The 7,108-nt window shown below is 45.3% G+C and overlaps 1 long non-coding RNA gene across 1 annotated transcript; it reads left to right on the top strand.

The window, feature by feature from the left end:
* The first annotated feature begins 397 nt into the window (after positions 1 to 397).
* Positions 398 to 6,003, top strand: LOC140691984 (uncharacterized). Its single transcript, XR_012067587.1, has 3 exons — positions 398 to 487; positions 1,492 to 1,648; positions 4,931 to 6,003. It is a non-coding gene; the product is annotated as an uncharacterized lncRNA (long non-coding RNA).
* The last annotated feature ends 1,105 nt before the right edge of the window (positions 6,004 to 7,108 follow it).

Below are 7,108 nucleotides of genomic sequence, written 5' to 3'. Positions count from 1 at the left end.
GGACCCACACTGCACCACGTGCAGCAGTGGGGCGCGGAGCGGGGGAGGTCCGCTCAGAAGGGAAAGGCAAAAGGGCACGGGAGCCAGCTCCAGGGGACTCCCCGCGACCAAACTGGAGGCAAACTGAGCATATAAAAGGATTTCTGGCAGGGATGGAGTGTGTGCAAGCCTCTAACTCCATCCTGGTGCGCAAAATGTTTCGCTGTGTTGGAACGACTTCGGGTCTCCTAATTGCCAGTTCTCAGTGCGGGGACCCTTCGTGGGGCGGGAAGTCACCGCCGCTCGGCCTGCGCGCCGGCTCTCGAGCGCCCTCTTCTGGCGCCGCCGTGCCGCTCGCCCCGCCAGATCTAGCTGCGCGGCCGCCCTGGGCCGCTTCCGCTTTCTCCGCCTCCTACTCTATCCATCCACCAGCCCCGGCCTCGAACCCCATCCTTCGCAGATCTGCTCACAGAGGTCCCCGCGCGGGATCGGGCCGTGTCCTGAGGGGGTGGGTCCTAGTCTGTGCGTCCTGGGGACTGCTGGGACTCTTCCTACCGCCCTGCTGCCCTGCCACACCCTAGTGGCTTCTGATCCTACAGATTCTGCTTACCAGTTGTCTGTGCTTCCTGGTTCCACGAAACGTAAATTGCAGGTGGGGGGGGGGGCGGGGGGTTCATTCGTTCTTCTTATGTTCTTGTGCTTTTAGAAGTGGGGGGTTCGGGTTTTTTGCTGCCTCCTTACTCCTACCTGAACCTCATTATCTTATTTTTTGTTTTTGAAAAATTGGTTTTAAAATTGTGGTAAAATGCATATAAGAAAATTTACCATCATAACCATTCCTGAGTGTACAGTTCAGTGGCGTTAGTACATTAGTGTTGTCTTCATTGTCTTTTTTTTTGTATTAAGATCATGAATTCAATTTGTGGTCCAGCTAATTGGTTTTTTAATTTTCACTATCCCAGGCAGTGGACATCAGACCAAACCTTACACAATATATATGCAATTAAAATTATCAACAAGATGTGTGTATACAATATGATTACCTTAAACTGTCTACCACTATTTGGGAAGAAATTCAGAACAGAAGCCTGGGGAGAATCCCTTTTAACAATAGTATTTCCTATAGGTCAGGGCTTGGTGTTTTTATTGTGTGTATTCATTTTATCTGTTCTGGTGTGTGTTCCTTTTGTCTGTCCTGCCTTTTAGACATGGTGCAACAAGAGATATGCTGCTTTGTTTCCATTGTTCTAGAAATGTTTTTACCGTCTTTGATTCAGGGAACCAAGAACAGAAAGCTTGTCTCCACTGGGTCCAACTGCAGGGTGTCCCTCTTTCTCTGGGAGAGTGGCCTGCTTGCTTCTCTGTAAGGGTGGCACTTGCCCTGGGCCATTTTCTGCGAGGTCCATTCACACCTTCTTCTGTAAGGCTGGGTGTCTGAATCTGATAAGTCAGGCTTTACCTTGATAAGTGACATTTCTGGTGAGGTTGTGATTACAAATTCATTTTATCCAGTTACAGTTTGGGAGTCAAGAGGACCAACTCTGACTGATGCAAATAACTGCTTTGCTCTGAAGCCCAGCAGCTCCTGGGAAGGGGCACAGCACACCCTTGGTACCACGATGCCGAGGGTTAAGCCAGCTGTCTTTGACTTGTTATAGCTGCACCTGAGGTTAGTTGTAAATGTATTATGATTTTGCTCTGGTCTGAACGTTTGTAGTCCCCTCTGCAATTCATATATTGAAACCGTAATGGCTAGTGTGCTGGTATTAGGAGGTGAGGCCTTTGGACAGTTATTAACTCAGAAGAGTGGAATCGTCATGAATGACATCGTGCCCTTATAAAAGAGGCCTGGGAGGGTAGAGCTCAGTGATAGAGCATGTGCTTAGCCTGCACGAGGTCCTTGGTTCAATCCCCAGTCCCTCCATTAAAATAATTAAAAAACAAAAGAGGCCTGACAGAAACTCCTTCCCCTTCTGCCAGGTGAGAAGTCTGGGACCCAGAAGGGGGCCCTCAGCTGCCCCTGCTGGTGCCCTATCTCTGACTTCCAGCCTCCAGCACTGTGAGAAATACCTGTCTGTCGTCTTTAAGCTACTCCAGTCTGTGCTGTTTTGTTACAGCAGCCCAAACAGACGAAGACAGGAAACTGGTATCAAATAGTGGGGATGATGGTGTAACAAGTACCTAAACACATGAAAGCCGCTTTGGAACCCAGGAGTGAATAGAGGCTGGAAGAGTTTGGAGGCGACTCTGATGAGGACCCAGAAGTTACGGAGGAAAGCCTCAGTCTTCTCCAAGAATGCCTGAGGGGCCGCAGACTGCTGGTAGCCGCATGGAGGTTACAGAGAACCAGGTTATTAGAAATTGGAGAAGAGGTCATCCTCGTCATAAAATAGCAAAGAACTTGGCTGAATGGTGTTCATGTTCTAGTGTTTTGTGGAAGGTAGAGTTTGTGAGCAATGAAATGGGATTTCTGGTTGAGGAGAAACCTAAGTTTAGCATTGAAGGTGCGCTTGGCTTCACATCAATGCTTACAGTAAAATCCGAGAACAGAGACATGCCTTAAAGATGGAATGGTTAATAGTTAAAAGGGAAGCAGAAGTTAAACTTTTGGAAACTTCCCAGCCTGTGCAGATTACAAAAAAATGAGGCAGCGTGTTCGGACGGGAACACTAAGGGTGTGGCCCAGCGAGCCTTTGATAAGGAGACTCGTGTGGCCGAGAGCCGTGGACTTCAGCCATCACAGCAAGAAAACTGCCAGTTGGAACTGCAGGGGGAGGAGATAGGAAGGAATGAAGGAAGGCTCTGGGATTTCTTAAAGTTTACAGGATGGGACATAGAACTGTTCTCCAAGACAAGGGAAGAAAAAAATTTTTTAAATAAACAAAATTTTAAGAAAGAAAAAAGACACTAATGAACTTATCTACAAAACAGAAACAGACTCGCAGACATAGTAAACAAACTTATGGTTACCAGTGGGAAAAGGGGTGGGAAGGAATAAATTGGGAATTCAAGACTTGCAGATACTAACTGCTATATTTAAAATGGATAAACAACAAGTTTCTACTGTATAGCACAAGGAAATATATTCAGTATCTTGTAGTAACCTATAATGAAAAAGAATATGGAAAGAAATATGTGTATGTATATGTATGACTGAAACATTATGCTGTACACCAGAAATTGACACAACATTGTAAACTGACTAGACTTCAATTAAAAAAAAGACAAGAGAAGGACCCCAAGGGCTATTCAGAGAGCATCAGCGCTGCCTCCTCCATTTAAAAGGGACGGGGCATTGTCTGGATTTCATCAGGTCAGCCGATCCTCACCCAAAGCTGTGGGGACAGTGTCTCCCAAAGCCCTGACCAGGAGTGGGTGGTGTGGTGCCCAGCAGAGCTCTGGGGCCATGGCTCCCGCTACCTGGATTTGGAAAGATGGAGACACCTGGCACTGCAGATGTGAGACCCAGGCAGAGTGCCAGGCTAGGATAATACCCAGTGCATCTGTGGGATTGGGGCCACCCCAAGAGTTCTGGACTGGCTGGGCCACTGGCGTGTGAGCTATAGGCTTGAACTCCAGTCAATCTGTGAGAGCTGGCGTGTGGGCTGCACCAAGCAAAGCCCCAGGGACAGGTGTGTCTAGCAGGCAGGACTCCTGCCCCAGTGGGCCTGGTGGGCAGAGCATCGGGTTCTAGAAGATAATTCTCAAGCCTGCATATTTGACATTATCTGTCCTGTTGAGTTTTGCACGTGCTTGGGACCCATTCACTTTTTCTTTCTGATTTCTCCCTTTTGGAACAGGAGTGTTTACCCTCTGACGGTCCTACCATTGTATTTCGGAAGCACAGAACTTGTTTGATTTATAGCTTCACAGCTGGAGACGAATTTGCCTCAGGATGAATTGGACCTCGAATATGACCTATATCTGATTTAGATGATATTCAGATGAGACTTTGGACTCTAGACTTTTGAGTCAGTGCTGGAACTGGTTAAGACTTTTGGGGTGTTGAGATGGAATTAATGTATTTTCATGTGAGAAGGACATGAACTTGAGGGGGTGGGGTCCAGGGGCAAATATGAATGAGTAAAAGTCAAGGTTAATAGACTGTCACCCCAAAGAACTCTATCAAAAGACAGATGTGGGTTTTCGAATCCATTTATGATCAGTGGATCCGAATCTTGATCTGTAGTCATTGTCTTCCGATTTTCTTGAGCATTTTCCACATTGCAATACTTTCCTTTCACATGGTTGCATCTAGGAACTCTAATGTAATCCCGATGTCAGGGGGCTGTGTAGTACAGTCTGCACACGTAGAACCTGTTAAATGGGGAAATGGAGAAAGAGCGAGAAGAAAAGGTATCATTGTGTGACTATGAGAAAATGGAATACTAAAGACAGTGCCAAAAATCTTCCAGGGCAGATCATGACAGCTGGCTCTCTCTCATCAATTTCACTGGTTCCCTAAAAATTTTTGTCTTGTTCCACTGGTCTTGAGCCAGCAGCCTACTCCAGGAAGTCATCGGCTTCTGGCCCAGGTTTATCCTAGAAGCGTTGAGCTTTAGTCCTCTAGAGGTTGAGGCAAGGTTTTCAGGTAGTTTCAGGCAACTCTCAGGAGTTTACATACATTCTACGAGTTGGTCTGGACCTCAAGTGTATCTGCTATCTAGTGCTACGTAACAAGCCACCCTAAACCCACAGTGATTTTTTTTTATGAGTTTATGTGTTGTCTGAGCCCTGGTAGGAGGTGGTTCTTTGCACCACATAGTATTGGTTGGGGTCCCTCATGTGGTTAGGGTCCCTCAGGTGACTTCGTTCAGCTGGGAGCATAGCTGAGGAGGCTGGAACATCCAAGATGGCCTCACTCCCATGTCTGGCAGTGGGTGCTGGCTGTTAGCTGGGCTGTGTTATTCTCTTCCATGCATCTCATCCTCTGAGGCCTTTCTCTCCACAGGGCCTCTCAAGCAAAGCAACCCGTACTTCTTTCCATGGTACTGGATTCCAAGACGGTAAATACAGAAACTGCAAAACCTCTCTGCCTGAGGCCTGGAAGTCACCCAGTGTCACTTCTGCCACAATCTATTTGTCAAAGCAAGTTTCAAGGGCAGCCCTGGTCAAGAGAAGGGGAAATGGACTCTGCTTCTTGTTGGGGGAAGGAGCGGCCCAGGCATATTGCAGAAGGAGGTGCAGGATAGGGGCCATTGCAGTGACCATCTTTGGAAACAGTCCATCCATCCAGTGAGAAGTGCTCTGCCAGTCCCCACATGTATGAGAAAACCCAAGAGACAGGAAGAAGCTGTTAAACAGTTGGCACGGAGGTCTCTGATAGGGGAACATGTGGGTCAGTGACAGCGGCTCTGCCCCTCCCTAAGTGGTGGTGCCTGTATGGTCATCACTTGATAAGCCTTGATGTGGACATACTAGCCAGGCTGTACACTGTGATCCTGTCCTGCCCGGCTGCTTGTTTCCAGCTACCTTGGGCCTGCCGATCTGTCCATTCCGTGTGTCACTAAAGCTATTAATAAACAAGGGGATTTTAAGCCTTGGAACATGATCTTTCCGAAGGTATAAAAGTCATTGTGCTGAGACTGCTTGTGTTAGCTCGTGCATAAAAATAAGAGCATTTTCAAATTTATCCTAAGAAGTTATGCAATTGCTAAAATATATTTTAAGTGTTTTTATTGAAGTGAAAGTCACATAACATAAAATTAACCATCTTAAAGTGTACAATTCAGTGACATTTCAGTACCTTCACAGTGTTGTATAGTTATCACCCCTGCCTGTCTAATTCCAGAACACTTTTATCACTCCAACCTGAAACCCTGTACCTATTAGCAGTTACTCACCATTCCCTGCTCCCCCCAGTCTTTGGCAACAACTAATCTGCTGTCTGTCTCTGTGGATTTACCTGTTCTGGACATTTCATACAACTGGAATCATGCAACATGTTACCGTTTGTGTCTGGCTTTTTTCACTGAGCACCATGTTTTTGAGATTCATTGAAAACGTAGCATGGATCAGGACTTCCTTTTTATTGGAACATATGTAAATTAATGACATTTCAATAAATTCACAAGGTAGCTTTGATAATTGCATTGAATTGTTTTTAATAACTATGGTGCCTCATGATCATTCCTCATTATTCCTGACACCCCCTTTATTTACATGTGTCGTCCAGTGACTTACCCAAGCCATCTACCAATGATGGTGGTCTGAAGAAGACCCTTGCCAGCACTGTTGTTAATCTGAGGACTGATCTTGGAGAAGACCAGCATCAAAGAGCATTGTGAGAGGAGATGGGTCAACTGCCCTAGAACCAGAAATGACCATGGCCTTGACCGTGTAACCAGAGTCACAATATTTGGTAACAACCCAACCCAGGAGAAAGTAACACAATAACCAGTCAGAATGTTAACTTCTCTATTGAGGAAGCACCTTTGCTACTTGTTTTGTTTGCTTGTTTATTTTCTTATAATTGACCTCAGCTGGAAAATAACCAAGGGTCAGCAGAAAAACACCTCTGTTAACAGAATTTTGAGCTGTCAGTTCCTACTAGTGTGAGGAAAAACCTCTGCCCTCTGGGTAGAATACCTGTGCTATAAAGAGATTGATGACTGAAAGACCCCTTTACTTCTGAGCAGTCAGGCCTCTGTAGTATACATAAGGTTTTAAAACATTTATTGACTTAATACACTTTATATGTGTTATGCAACTTTACACTACTTATGTACAGTCCTAGTGAAAGATGTGCAGGTGGCAATGTTATTTAAAGCTTTAAGATTTTAAGTTTTAAAATATAATCAAAATGACCCGACAGAAAATGAAGCAATATTTACCCTGTGGTAATTTTCCAAATTTGAGTGTTGTGAGGGGCAATTGTGTTTATACAGAAACAAGAATGTCTCAGCAAAAAGTGGTCATGTATTTCTGGGTTCTCTGTCACGATGAATTTGAATTCCTTTGGAGATTGTCCAGGTAGAGATTACTTGCTAATTATCTCAATTTATTATTCACCCAAGGTCTCAAAGGCAGTAGATTAGGGAATCTCAGAAATTGTGAGTTGAGCTTGAAGAACAATACAATCAGAGTTGATGAATGAAAATTACTCACTTTGCAAAGTGGACTCGCTTTG

Source organism: Vicugna pacos, chromosome X (assembly GCF_048564905.1).
Source record: "Vicugna pacos chromosome X, VicPac4, whole genome shotgun sequence".
NCBI classification, from domain to species: domain Eukaryota; kingdom Metazoa; phylum Chordata; class Mammalia; order Artiodactyla; family Camelidae; genus Vicugna; species Vicugna pacos.
The sequence above is the reverse complement of the archived record's forward strand: the minus strand, read 5'-3'. Positions and strand labels throughout refer to the sequence as shown.